This window comes from Hypanus sabinus, chromosome 3, assembly GCF_030144855.1.
Source record: "Hypanus sabinus isolate sHypSab1 chromosome 3, sHypSab1.hap1, whole genome shotgun sequence".
NCBI classification, from domain to species: domain Eukaryota; kingdom Metazoa; phylum Chordata; class Chondrichthyes; order Myliobatiformes; family Dasyatidae; genus Hypanus; species Hypanus sabinus.
In genome coordinates, this window is record NC_082708.1 from 136,717,249 (window position 1) to 136,732,875 (window position 15,627).

General features: G+C 39.9%; 1 long non-coding RNA gene across 1 annotated transcript in view; it reads left to right on the forward strand.

Annotated features, from left to right (window-relative positions):
• The first annotated feature begins 2,786 nt into the window (after positions 1 to 2,786).
• The window catches only part of LOC132390852 (uncharacterized), a 30,318-nt gene continuing 17,477 nt past the window's right edge, over positions 2,787 to 15,627 (forward strand). Inside the window, exons 1-2 of the long non-coding RNA XR_009511028.1 lie at positions 2,787 to 2,863; positions 11,458 to 11,571. This is a non-coding gene — a long non-coding RNA (uncharacterized LOC132390852). The remainder of the gene's footprint in view (positions 2,864 to 11,457; positions 11,572 to 15,627) is intronic.

Consider the following 15,627-nt stretch of genomic DNA (forward strand, 5'->3'; position numbering starts at 1 on the left):
GTGCCAATCATGTAACCTACTGTAGAAACTGCCTAGAATTTCCCTAGCACATAGCCCTCTATTTTTCAAAGCTCCATTTAAGAGGCTCTTCAAAGGCCCTACAGTATTGACTTCCATCGCCACCGGCGACAGTGCATTCCACGCACCCACCACTCTCTGCTTGGAAATTTTACCCCTGACATGACCTTGGTACCTATTTCCAAGGTCTTTAAATCTATGCCCCTTTATGGTAGTCATTTCAGCCCTGGGCAAAAAACCTCTGGTTATCCACACGATCAATGCCCCTCATCACCTTATACACTTCTATCAGGTCATCTCTCATCCTCTGTTGCTCCAAGGAGAAAAGGCCAAATTCACTCAACCTATTCTCATAAGGTATGCCCTCCAATCCAGGCAACATCCTTGTAAATCTCCTCTGCACTCTCTCTATAGTATCTATATCCTTCCTGTAGTGAGGTGACCAGTACTGAACACAGTACTCTAAGTGAGGTCTGAGCAAGGCCTTGTAACATTACCTCACGGCTCTTGAACTCAATCCCACGGTCAATGAATACCAACACACCATATGCCTTCTTAACAACACTATCAATTTGTGCAGAAGCTTTGAATGTCTTGTGGACATGGAGCCCCGAAGATCTCTCAGATCATTCATGCGAGTCTTACCATTAATATTATATTCTGTCTTCAAATTTGACCTACAAAAATAAACCACTTCACACTTATCTGGGTTGAAGTCCATCTGCCACGTCTCAGTCCAGTTCTGCATCCTATTGATATCCCACTGTAACCTCTAACAACCCTCCAGACTATCCACAATACCCCCAACGTTTGTGTCATCAGTAAACTTACTAACCCATCCTTCTATTTCTTCATCCAGGTCATTTATGAAAATCACAAAGAGAACAGATCTCTACGGAACACCACTGATCACAGACTTCCATGCACAATACGTACCATCTACAACCACCCTTTGCCTTCTGTGGGCAATCCAATTCTGGATCCACAAAGCAAGGGCTCTTTGGATTCCGTGCCTCCTTACTTTCTGAAGGAGCCTTTTATGGGGAACTTGTCAAGCGCCTTACTGAAATCCATATACACTACATCCATTGCATTAACTTCATTAATGTGTTTTGTTACATCCTCAAAGAATTCAATCAGCCTCATTAGGCATGACCTGCCCTTGACAAAGCCATGGTGACTGTTCCTAATCAGGTTATGTTTCTCCAAACGCTCAACTTGTTCACACTGAAGTCAGATTCACTGTTCTATAATTTCCTGGGTTAGCTCCACTCCTTTTCTTGAAAAAGGAAACAACATTTGCAACCCTCCAATCATCTGGTACTTCTTCCATTCTTAGTGATGATGCAAAGATCACCGTAAGAGGTGCAGCAATTTCTTCCCTGGCTTCCCACATTTGGTCCTGGTAACTTATCTAACTTAGTGCATATGTTTCCACTATTGTACCTGATTGGTCCTATTCTCACACGGTTTATCCTTTTGCTCTTCACATACTTGTAGAATGCCTTGGGATTTTCCTTAATCCTACTCACCAAAGCCTTCTCAAGGGCTCTTCTAGCTCTCCTAATTCCATTCTTAAGCTCCTTTCTAGCAACCTTGTAATTTTTAGATCTCTAACAGCACCTAGTTTCTGGAACCTTTCCTAAGATTTTCTTTTCTTCTTAACTATATTTTCTACATCCTTTGTACACCATGGTTCATTAACCCGACTATCCTTTTCCTGCCTCAATGGAACATACCTATGCAGAACTCCATGCAAATGTTCTCTGAACATTTACTACATTTCTGCCGTGCATTTCCCTGAGAACATCTGCTCCCAAGTTCCTGTCTAACAACATCATACTTATCCCTACCCTAATTAAATGTTTTCCCAAATTGTCTGCTCCTATCCCTCTCCAGCGCTACAGAGAAGAAGATAGAGTTGTGGTCACTACCTCCAAAATGCTCTCCCATCAAGAGATTTGACACCTGACCAGGTTCACTTCCCAATACTAGATCAAGTACTGCCTCTCCTCTAGTTGGCTTATCTATATATTGCGTCAGGAAACATTCCTGAACACACCTAGCAAACTCCACCCCATCTAAGCCCCTTGTGCTAAAGAGATGCCAATCAATCTTAAGAAGGTTAAAATCTTTCATCACAACAAAATATGCATTTAAGAAAAATATATATCCGGAAGTAGTTTCCCAGGGCACTAATAGCAAACACAAGAGGGCATATATACAAAATTAAGGGAGAGAAGTTTAGGGGAGACAGCGGGGTAAGTTTTTTACACAGAGGCTTGTGAGTGCCTGGATTGACTTGCCAGGAATGGTGGTGGAGGCTAACACATTAGGGGTATTTAAGAGCCTCTTGGACAGGCACATGGATGAAAGAAAAATAGAGCATTATGGGGTAGTGTGGGTTTAGTACCTTCTTTTAAGGATTATATGGGTCGGCACAACATGGAGGGCTGAAGGGCCTGTACTGTGCTGTAGTGTTCTATGGTTCTATGGTTCTATAGTTCATAACTCCTTTCAAAGGCTTCAGGATTATTGTGCATGAAATAATTAGCATCCCTGCATTTGCAGTCTATGCTGGTTTACACTTGGCCTTTGCCTGGAGAGGGTGGTGAGAGTACTGCTTTTCCCCAGGGAGCCATGCAACCATATTAAGTGCCAGCAGGCGTTTTAAATGGCAATAACCTCTCATAACCAAGTGTCAGCAAGTCGAAGTACATTCGAACTCATTGCAAACTTATGTAACATGTCGTCTGAATTACTGTTTCAGCTCCAGTCACCAGACCTGGCCACACCGGAAAATCTTTAACATCTGAATGCATTGCAAACGAAAAAAACCTCTCAGGTTATCTTATTCTATTTCACTTTTTTGTGATACTTGCTTCACATCAACAGAATAGTCTGCTTGAAGTGGTCAAGAAAACTATAACATTTTGTGGGATTGGAGATGAACATTAATTATGATGCATTTCATATACTGGGTAGTGAAAATTTGAAGTGTTCTTCCATGGGACAAGTTCAATAAAAACTGAAATGATAGATTTATGTTAGGGAAGGTTACCTAAAGTAGATGTATAGATTTAAGGTACTGTCAGTCATGATGTCATTGAATAGTGGAATAGGTACAAGCACTAAATGACCAAATCCTCTCCATTTATTAGATTCCATCTCTACAAAATATATTAAAAATCTTTTGTGAAAGATAGAGATATAATTCTACCCCTTCTCTATAATGATTTTTCTGTATCATTAACTGGGTGAAAGTAGACTCACAATTCACAAAAGCAACCTTTGAAACCAATAATACACTCTGGATGCATTCAGTTTATTGAAGTGAATAGATGAAAAGCAAGAATATGATAGTCCTGTTATTGAGGAGAGATACTGCTAGTTTTTGGAATTCAGACTATAATGAGGCAACTGGGAGCATGGATAATAGCCAAGAGAGAAGGATTTTTAAAATTTTGCTGCACATTTATTTCTAGTTTAAAGCGTTTAGCAATAAGCTTATTTTCTCATACTGTACACTGATGGATTTCTTGCTCTTTTACCTCTTGAATAACCTTGTATGGATGGAAGACCATCTCCTTCTTCAGAATTGTCATCCTCTTAAGCTTCAAAAAGCAGTAATCCTTCCTACGTTATATTACACAGCCTATAGCACGCCATTATAAATCTTGACGTGCTTTGTTAACTGTATTCAAGAGCTCCACAGGATTTACTGCTGCCACAAACTAGAGTTCAGAATGGCAATGGTCTGCTAAATCATGCCTTTGTGGTGACTAAGGACTTAAATGTCCTTACTCTCACAACAAATTTATGTTCTTTTCTCCCTGCTGCCATCAGGTAGAAGGTGCAAGTGCACGAGGTTCAAGATGAGTTACTACCCCTCAGCCACCAGGCTCTTGAACAAAAGGGGAACTACACTCATTTAAGGACTCTTTTATCTTGTTATTTATTGCTATTTATTTATATCTACATTTGCACAGCTTGTTGTCCATTGAATCTTGTTTACAGTTACTGTTCTATAGATTTGCTATGTATGCCCCCAGTAAAGGAATCACAGGGTTATATGTACTCTGGTAATAAATTTTACCTTGAACTTTGAAAGCACTAGATCCTGTTTTCCTGCTGTTTGCTCACATGTATCTTTGTAATGACCAGCCACCATTGCACATTGTCTGGAATCAAATAAGAATGTGGCAATACGGTGGGAGAAATTTAGCCTACACCACTTCAATTGACCTATAACATTTAAAAAAGGGCAGACTACACTTGGAGTCTCAGTAATGGTGAGGCTTAAATATATACTAAAGATAGGGCTAATGCATCACTACCAACCCAGCTATAGTAATGAGAACCTACACTTCTGAACTGTACAGTCTGCACCTTGAACCAGTCTTTTTGAATATGCTAACTAGCATCCACCTGACAAGGTGGAAAATTTCATTAGGCTATATATTTCATTAGGAGTTTGACGAGATTTGGTTTGTTGACTAAAATGCTCCTGAAACTTCTACAAATGCACTGTGGGGAGCGGTCTGACTGGCTACATCACCATCCGGTATGGGAGGAGGGGTGGTGCTACTGCACAGACTCTTGTAAAATCATTAACTCCATCATGGGTACTAGTCTCCATAGAAACTAAGACATCTTCAAGGAGCTGTGCCTTAGGAAAGTGGGTCCATCATTAAGGAACCCCATCACCCAGGAATGCTTCCTTCTGAATGTTACTGTCAGAAAGGAGGTACAGAATCTTAAAGGTGCACACTCAATGATTCAGGAACAACTACTTCCCTCTGCCTTCTGATTTCTAAATGGACATTGCACTACTTCAATACTTTATTTCTGTTTTTTGCACTACTTATTGTAATTTAACTATTTTATATATACACAATATACATCTTGAAATTCCTTTTCTTTGCAAACATCCATGAAAACAGAGGAATGCCCCAAAGCATGAATGACAGCTGAATGTTAGAACCCCAAAACCACTCCCAGCTCCCCCCCACGCACAAGCAGTAGCAAGACAATGACCCTCCCCCACCAGCAGCAAAAAAAATTGGCACCCCCACCGAACACTCAAGCATGCAGCAAAGCATCAACAAAGACACAGACTTGCAGTACCTGAAAGACTACTCATTCACTCAGTAATTGGACAAACCAAGGGCCCTCTCCCTCCCTAATAACGGAAAAAGAGGCGTTCCTGTTTCACAGTGAGAGGGGAAGCGTAAAAAACAACACATTAATAAACAACAAGTCTGCTGTGTTGCTCTTTCCAAGCTCTGCACCCAGAGGGTCCACCCCAGGTCTCAGATTTCTAACGCACTGCCCACGGCAGCTAACCTGCTACTTCTGATGTTCCGTGTTCTCCCACAATGCCCCAGCCAGGGGCACTGGCCTTGAATCAGCCCGTCTCCACAGCCATGAAAATCCGGCACCCTGAAGGTATGCTAATTTTCCAGGCCACGTCCTTGGGCTATCAAAAAGTGGCCAGTCATGAAGCCCTGAGAACGGGTCCCATTCCCGCAAAGGACCAAAGTCAGAGTGTAACTCCATGTCAGGGTCTTCAAAAGAACCCTGAAAAAGAACAAAAAAGAGATATTTAATGTAACTCAGATATTTTTCTCTATATTTATTTATCATGTATTTCATTGCACTGCTGCCATAAAATTAACAAATTTCCTGACATATGCTGATGATATTAAATCTGATTCTGATTCTGAATTGCCCAGGTATATGCATTAAAAACAGGACACATCCAGATTGGCAGCAACATGATGAAAGCTTTGGTAACATGACTAAAATTTTGAACCTACTCAACATTAACCTCCTTACTGATGCAAGATTCCTGGCCCACAAAATAATTTTCCCATCAGAGCTGAGGTGAGAATGACTACCAATGATATCAAGGCAGAAATTATCTAAGTTTGCCATTAAGGAATCCTGATGAAATTATAGCCAATGGGTATCATGAGCAAAATTTTCCCATAATTGGAATTATTCATGGAGAAAGGAAGATGGGTCATAATTATTGAAAATCAATCACCCCAACTTCAGGACATGTCTGCAGAAAACCCTTTGTCCCCAGGGCTGTATCCTAAGCCCAATCATTTTTAGCTGCTGCATCAGTGACCTTCTTTTCAAAATACAGTCTGAAGTAAGCATTTTTATCGATGGTTGCAATGATATTTAATTCAGTCATAAGCTCTCTGAAAATGAAGTAGTCCTTTTTCTCTCTGCAACAAGATAAAAATATCATTCAGCCATTGGCAACAGTGGCAATTGATGTTCATGTCAGGCAAGTGCCAGGAAATGATCACTTCCAATGTAAAGGAATCTAATCACTGATGTTTGATACTCAATGACATTAATTTTGCTGAGATCCTCACATCAATTTTCCAGGGTAGTCTGATGAGATGGTCATTGGAAATTCAGTTAGATCAGCCTCAGGTATATGTATTATGTCCTACAAGACAAGGTAGAGGCTGGAGCAACTCAATTTGTAACAGGCCAAGCATTTCCATTTTGGCAAACATCAAGAATGTGAAATGTGTTATATGGTGAAGAGTCTTTCTACTTATTTCACCATCCTGAAGATTTTCAACTTCATCACTCTCCAAATATAGAATCAGTTAAATTCACTGTCCTTATTTATAATGGATTGAAGTAGAGTATGAGGAGATGCTTTTCAAGTTATTGCAGGATAATTTCCTATCTTTAGTAAAATTCATTAGCATCTTCCAAAGAACATAATTGTCTATCTGAGGACTACAACTTCATTTCCTCTTTTACTTGCCAATAAAGAGAGACCTCATCATTCAGTCATCTGACACAGAAAGGTCAGCATAGATTTTTACCTTGTCAAATCAGCACCTCTTGAGTTCACAGTCTATAGCAATTACCTTTGAATGTGATCAGCTACAAATTAAGGATAACTTCTACTCTATTGAAATTGGCTGTTACAATACTACTTGCAGCACACAGATCCATCTGAGAAGGGCAGAGCTAAGGAAGAAAACTGGTTAGCAATTGTTTTAACCAGGAATGTCATTGCAGTTTCTGTAAGGTTTGAGAAACTGAAATAATCATGATCATAGGATATTTATTTGAACTGATACAACAGACTCAAAGAATAAATACCAGTCTATGTTTTACTTTCACTTGCTCTTTTGTAACTGATTAAGTAAGCAATCTGTGCCTCACCATCCGAACAACAAATTTTCATCTTTTTTTGATAAAGCTCAACCAGCATTGAACACCAAGAATTTACATTATTACCTTGTCATCCTTCCGTAGGCTATAATAAATAGCAATTACAGTGCTCTTCCTAAATTTGCCCTGAATTCTCTTCACGAATATGAGAAAATCTGCAGATGCTGGAGATCCAAGCAACACACACAAAATGCCGGAGAAGCTCAGCAGCGCAAGCAGCATTGGTGGTTGACATTTTGGGCCGAGACCCTTCATCTAGACTGGAGAAAAAAAAGATGAGGTGTCAAAATTAGAAGGTGGGGGTGGGGAAGGGAGAAAGAAACTGGAAAGGGGGAGGGTGAAGGAAAGAGTTGGAGGTTGATTGGTGAAAGAGATACAGGGCTAGAAAGGAGGGAACCTGACAGAAGGTCACAGGGAGGTGATGGACAGGTAGAGAAATAAGGTGAGAGAGAGAGAAATGGGAAAGGGGGATGATGATGTTCCATTCCATCTGGGTAGCCTCCAACCTGATGGCATGAACGTTGATTTCTCTAAATTCCGGTAATGACCCCACCCCCAATTCATCAATCCCCATTCCCTTTTCCCTGTCTCAGTTCATCTCGCTACCTGCATGTTGTCTCCCTCTGGTGTTCCTCCCACTTTTCTCTCTTCCATGGCCTTCTGTCCTCACCTATCAGATCCCCTCTTCTCCGACCCTGTATCATTTTCACCTATGAACTTCCCAGCTCTTTCCTTCACCCCTCCACATCACCTTGTGTTTCTTTCTCCCCTCTCCCACCTTCTAACCCTGACTAATTATCATTTTTCTTCAGTCCTGCTGAATGATCTCAGCCCAAAACATCGACTATATTCATTTTCATAGATGCTGCCTGGCCTGCTGAGTTCCTCCAGCATTTTGTGTGTGTTGACTGAATTCTCTTTCTCTGAACCTGCTTGTCACCTTGCAATGCCACAGTTTTGCTATAAATAAAATGTGGTATTTCACTGCACAAAAATAATAACCTTCTAGAGCTCTGGGTCTTCTCATGTGTTGCTTATGTCTTATAATCATGTTATGAGACATAGTTCATCCTCTTTCCTTGTCCTCAGAAGTCAACTGTATTAGCAGTAAATGAGATTCTAAATGGCAAAGATTAGCAATAACAGTGGAAGGGCATTCACTTGCTGCATAAAAGAAGTGGAAGTGTCATAAAAAAAATAAAAAGGAAAATCAAAATATTCGCAGAGTATGGCACAAAACCACAAGACCATAAGACATAGGAGCAGAACTGGACCATTCAGCAGAATTAGTCTGCCTTGCCTTTCCATCATCGCTAACCCTGGATCCCACTCAACCCCATACACCTTCCTTCTCGCCATATCCTTTAATGCCCTGACCAATCAGGAAGCTATCAACTTCTGCTTTAAATATACCCACAGACTTGGCTTCCACTGCAGTCTGTGGCAGAGCATTCCACAGATTCACTACTCTCTGGCTATATAAAAAAAATCCTCCTTGCCTTTGTTCTAAAAGGTTGCTCCTCTGCTTTGAGGTATTGTCTTTTAGTTCTGGATATCCCACCAGAGGTAACATCCTCTCCACATCCACCTTATTCCAACATTCTTTTCAATGAGATCTCGCATTCCTCTAAATTCCAGTGAGTACAGGCCAAATGCTGCCAAGTGCTCCTCAAATGTAAACCCCTTCATTTCCAGAACCATCCTCGTGAACCTCCTCTGGACTCTCTCCGATGACAACACATCTTTTCTGGAATATTGGGCCTAAAACTGTTTACAATACTCCAAGTATGGCCTGACTAATGTCTTACAAAGCCTCAGCATTGTCCCCTTGCTATTATATTCTATTCCCCTTGAAATAAATGCCAACGTCGCATTTGCTTTCTTTACCACAGACTCAACCTGTAAGTTAACCTTCTGGAAGTCTTGCATGAGAACTCCTAATTCCCTTTGCACCTCTGAAGTTTGAATTTTCTGCCCATTTAGGTAATAGTCTGCACTATTGTTCCTTTTACTAAAAGGCATTATCATGTTTTTCCCAACACTGTATTCCAGCTGCCACTTTTTAGTCCATTATGCCAATTTGTCCAAGTCCTGCTACAATCACAATGCCTCCTCCACACTACCTAATCTGCCACCTATCTTCATATCATCCGCAGACTTTGCCACAAAGCCATCAATTTTCCATGCATCAAGCCTAGCTACCAAAATACAGTAGATATTAGAAAGCTGGAAATCTGAAATAAAAACTGAAAATTCAGCTCAGGCAGCAATTATAGTGTTTCAGCACATCAACCAACACAAGTGCTCTGACATTGTAATTTGTTAGCCAGGTGCAGTCCAAATTGACAACTGCTGAAAGGCTTTCTTAAATTTGCAATACTGTATTGAACTCAATGTCAAGATTTCCAGCATCTGCAGAATCTCTTGTGTGTTTTTTTTTTGTTGCTTGTGTCTGTGTGATTACTTTTAGTGCTTCATGTACATGAATACTTAGGTCTTTCTAAATACCAACATTCAATTGTCTCATATGATTTAAATAATGTTTAATTTTTCCTTTCCTTTTCTTCCAACCAAAGTGATATTTTGTTCGAAACTTTCTGAAATAGAATCCATGAATAATTAATTCCCCTCCAACAGGGGAGATAAAAAAAATACATGCCAAAAGGACAATGTTACAATAGTCAGGGGGGATTTTAATATGCAGGTAGATTGGGAAAATCAGGTTGCTGCACGATTACAGGTGCCCATGAGATGGCTTTTTAGAGCAGCTCGTGTTTGAAACCTCTAGAGGATCAGCTATTCTGGATTGGCTGTTGTGCTCAAGGTTCTTAGGGGCAAGTGATAATAATATGATCGAATTCACCCTGTAACTTAAGAAGGAGAAGCTAAAGTCAGATGTATCAGTATTGTAGTGGACTAAAGGGAATCATAAAGACATGAGAGAGGAGTTGGCCAGAATTGATTGGAAAAGAACACTAGTAGGGATGACAGCCGATCAGCAATGGCCGGAATTTCTGGTAGCAGTTCAGAAGGCGCAGGATATAGACATTCCAAAGAGGAACAAATATTTTAAAGGAAAGATGACACCACCATGGCTAACAGGAGAAGTCAAAGCCAACATAAAAGTCAGGTATTATTGGGTGAGTTGAAATAGTATAAAATTATATTGGGGCAACAGTGTAGCATAGTTGTTAGTACAACACTTTATGGTACCTGTGAGCCAGATACATTTCCCACCACTATCTGAAGGGAATTTGCACATACTCCCATAACCACGTTGGTTTCCTACCACGGTCCAAATAAACTTATTGGATTGTACGTTAATTGTTCATTGTACGCTGTCCCATGATTAGGCCAAGGATAAGTTGGAGGTTGCCTGGCAGTGTGGCCCAAAGGGCTGCAAAGGCTTACTCCACACTGCATCTCAACAAATAAATAAATAAATAAAATGAATTAAAAAAAAAATATATATATATATAAATAAATAGGTCTCCCTTTAATTTTAGTACTTTGGAAGGCTTCTGTCTGTCAGTCAGGACTTCTGGTTCACATTCTTGTAGCCTATTTTACTGGGAATCAACAACAAAATACAGAACCTTCAGAACAATATACATGTCGAAAATACTGATGATTTGATTTGATCTGCAAAAAAACAATGTTTGTGCTTCTAATTGGCTGCAATCGATGATGAGGTTATAGAAGTGAGTGGAATAAAGCAGATGAGCAATGAACAATTTCAGAGACCAGTGGTTGCATTGAAGGTTTGGGAAATTATAGAAAGAGTCAAAATTTGCTTATTTTAAAATGTCATAGGTATATAGACTAAATTAAATTTAATTAATGTCAATGTCAAGTTTAAAGTTTACTTCTAGCTGTTCTTTTGACATGCTGGATGAAATCATTTTTTGAAAAGCCTTTGCCAAACATTGTGTTAAAAAGAACAAAAGACTCCTTAGATTTATTAATGTCTTTGTATTATTTGCATTCAGACATTCTTGCATTTATATGCACTATTGTCTGAATTTTCAAACATTTAGTGAAAGTCCATTGCTATTATTGTTACTATAGTGATTTCATAATTAAATTAATTGAGGTTAATAATAGAGAGAATGAACAAAATTATATATAAGCCATTCTCATTCACATCTTTAAATGTATGGTGTAGTAATATACAGTAGATTTGTTGAACTCTGTTTCCAAAATTCAGTTTTATTGACTTCACAGGAACAGAACTTCAGGAGATTGTAATGTGCATGTGCTGCTGCATTATACATATTCAATGCAACTGAGGCTGAATTCCATCAAACGCTTTTATTTCCTCAGGCTTGAACAAGAATGGTAAGTACTAATAAAAGTCTTTACAGATGAAATTTTTTTTTTGTTCTTAAACAATTCTCAATATATCTCGGATGCCTAGCTAAATCCATCTTGCTCTCTCTGAGACAGTCAAAGGACACAATTTTGGCATATGTGGTTTACATAGATATTAACTGTGATTCAGGAAAGTCAAGAGAGTGAAAGTGAGGAGAGTGAGGAAGTTAGACCAATATCATTTGTTGAGAAAATTTTGTAAAGGCACTTTAAAAAACATAAAACAAGTAGGTAGAATCCAGATAGCACTATGAATGGAAAGTAACACAACGTTTATTGAATTTTGCTGAAAATGTCATTCACAGGATAGATAAAAGGAAGCGCATAGATGTGATCTATTTGGAGTTTCAAGTGATATTTGATGAGGTTCCACCAGAAAAACACCCATAATCTTTTCTGTTATGTATTCGTAGGGAAGAAAAAATAATTAATAGAAATAAAAATGAAGTAGGGATAAATGGAACATTTTAAACTTGACATGCTGTAACTGTTGTGAACTCTCCATTATCAGTGCAAGTCATCAGCTACCTCAGTCTATGTTAATAATGTAGATAAAACAGTCATCTATAATAAATCAAGTTTGTTGATGAGACCGAGGTGGGAAAATAAATTGTGAAATGGATGAACATTGTTTGTAAAGGGATGTAGGTTAAATGAGTAGCCATGAAGATGGCAGTTGGAATAAAGAGATAAGAAGAAAGAAAGCCATATGACACAGGACCAGAATTAGGTTATTCAGCCCAATGAGTCTGATCCACCATTCAATCAAGTCACAGTTCTTTGGAAACAAGTTGTAAAGATTGATTCAGGTCCTCCATTGGTCTGGGTCGATCATGGATGTTGCATTCCAGCTGTCTACATGCTACGTAAGCCGGTGATGTATGATATGGAGAGCAGTCTCCCTCTTGCCACACAGCTGATAAATCCAAAGGAACAGCAGAAACTGATTCAGATTGGTGACATTGCAGGAGTTGCCAGCCAAAGCTGAACTAAATGTGGGACTACCATAGGAATTCCATCTCCAGAATATTCCTTGGGGTTTACTCCCGAAGCCTTTCCCATGAGTGGGTGTAGCTGCAATGCAGTGGAGATCAGAGTTTTCCTTCTCCTAGATGAGCTGCCAACTATGGCTGATGAGCCCCACCTGTCTGAAGAGACTGGTTTTAAGGAGCCAGTAACCCACCATTGTCCCTCCTCCTCTTGGTAGAAATGGATCCAACAGGCTTAGTAACTAAGCTACACATGAAGCCTAGGAGCTGGCCTGGATTATCAAAGGCTATTTGAGATGCATACCATTGGGAGCATTTAACAGATAGTGGGAGCTTATGCCACTACCACCCTGGCTAGAACAACCTTTAGGAACCAAGGTGTAAAGAAAACTGCTTAAATCAGCATTGTGTGTTTAGGTGTGTTCTAATGAGGTGCCACCAAGAAAATCTCTTGCCCCTTACAGATTTCTACTAACAAAGTCATGTCTTACAAACCTGAGTTTTTTTGAGGAGGTGACAAAGGTGCTTGATGAGGATAAGACAATTGATGTTATCCACATGGACTTCAGTAAGGCATTTGGAAAGATCCTTCTTTGTAGGGTGATTTAGAAAATAAAGAGGCTGAGATCCATGGAGAATTGCAAATTTCAAAACTGGCTTGCCCAATGAAGATGTAAATCCAGCAACACACACAAAATGCTGGAGGAACTTAGCAGGCCAGGCATCTATGGAGTTTTGCAAGAATTGGTTTTGGGACCTCTGTTGTTTGTGACATGTATTTGAAAGATTTGGATGAAAATGTACGTAGATAAGTAGATTAGTGAATGACATTAAGATTGTGCAATTATGAACAGAGTGAAGAAAACAGCAGAATATAAATCAGTTACAGAATTTAGTAACAAAGGCACACGGCATGCTCTCATTCATTGATAGAGATGTTGAGTAAAAGAGTAATGAAGTCATGGTGCAGCTATATGAAACTTCAGTCAGATCACTTAAGGAACCAAGCATTGATTGCATTTCTGGCCACACCTCAGAAGAGTTTTACCAGGATGCTGCCTGAATTGGAAGATATGAACTTCAGCTTGTCGAGGCTTCAGCAAATAAGGCTTTAGTGAGAGAAGGCAAAAAAGTTGAGGGAGATTTTTTCCCCCCACAGTATTTATTGTTGTTAATTCTTCAAATTTGCTCAGTTATAACAGTAGGGATGCCAGATCGGATAGTTGAATGCTTCTCTTGCTGGATGTGGGAAGGCAGGGTCCAGTGTCCTGACAACATCACCTATGAGAAGTGCATCCGGCTGTAGATGCTAACACTCCACATTAAGCAGATGGAGCTGGAACTAGGTGAACTCCAGATCAGTCGGGAGGCTGAGAGGGTGATAGATAGGACACAGAGAGAGGTACTTACATCCAAGGTGCAGGACACAGGGAACCAGGTGATAGTAAGGAAGGGTAAAGGTGTTACACAGTCAGTACAGAATACGCCTGTGGCTGTCCCACTCAACAATAGGTATACAAATTTGGATACTGTTGTGTGTGTGACCTAGCAGAGGAAAGTTACAGCAGACAGGTCTCTGGCTCTGTGAATCAGAAGGAAAGAGGGAAGAGAGGCGAGCTGTGGTGCCAAGAGATTTGTTAGTAAGGGAACAGAAAGGAAGATCTGTGGACGAGAATAAGCTTCCCAGATGGTACATCGTCTCCTAGGTGCCTGGATCCAGGACATCTCAGATTAAGCCCTGGTATCTATGTAGATACCAATGACAAAGGTAAGAAGAATAACAAGTTTCTGCAAAGTGAGTTCAGGGGATTAGGTGCTAAATTAAAGGGATGGACCTCCAGGATTGTGATCTCAAAGTTGTTATCTATGCCACAGGCCAGTGAAGCCAGAAAAGAGGAAGATTATACAGAGCATGTGCATAAGGAGTTGGTGTAGGAGGGAGGGTGTCAGATTTTTGGATAATTTCCAGGGAAGATGTGACCTATAAGAAGAGACGGTTTATATCTGGACTGGAGGGGATGGCTATACTTGTGGTATACTTTGTGGCCATACTTTGCTAGTACTGTAGGAGGGGGTGGGCATTGTAAACTTGAGGTGCAGGGGAATGGGAACCAGAGTGCCAGAATAAATAGTGGAGAGGTTATAAAGACTTCAGAAAAAGTTGTGAATTAAGAATTTGAGCATCATGGGACTTGTATCCTGAGCTGTGTATACTTCAATGCAAAAAGTATCATAGGAAAGGTAGGACATTAGGGCATGGATCAACACATGAAATTATGATATAGCAGCCTTTAGTGAGACTTGGTCGCAAGAGGGACAGGACCAGCAGCTCAATATGCCAGGGTTTTTTTGTTTGGGATGCAACAGAGTAGGAGGGATTAAAAGGGAAATGAGTGGCATTACTAGTCAGGGAAAATGTCATGGGGGGTGCTCATTTGGGAAGATTGGAGAACTCATCCAATGAGACGTTATGGGTGGAACTGAGCTATAGGAAAGGTATGATCATGTAAATTTTAAAATTAAAATCACCTATTTTCTATGTTTCTATGTTTCTAAATGGGGTTATACTACAGACCACCTATGTCCGATGGATTTAGAGGAACCAATTTATAGAAAGATCCCAGACTGTTGCAAGAAACTTTAATTTGTTATAGTAAATCATTTTACCTTTCCACATATTGACTGGGACTCTCATACTGTAAAAGCACTAGATGGGATAGAGTTTGTCAAATGTGTTCATAAAAGATTCCTTAATCAGAACATAGACATCCCAATGAGAGAGCATGCAATACTTGACTTTCTATTAGGGAATGAGACAGGTCAGGTGAAAGACTTTTGGGTAGGGGAACACTTTGTATCTAGTGATCATATTGCCATTAGAATCAAAGTAAATATGTAAAAAGATAGGTCTGCTCCATAGGTTGAGATTTGAAATTGGAAAAAGGACAATTTTTGTTGGTATTGGAAAGGGTCTGGCAAGTGTGGATTTGGACAGACTGTTTTCTGACAAAGCTGTACTTGGTGAGTGGGAGGT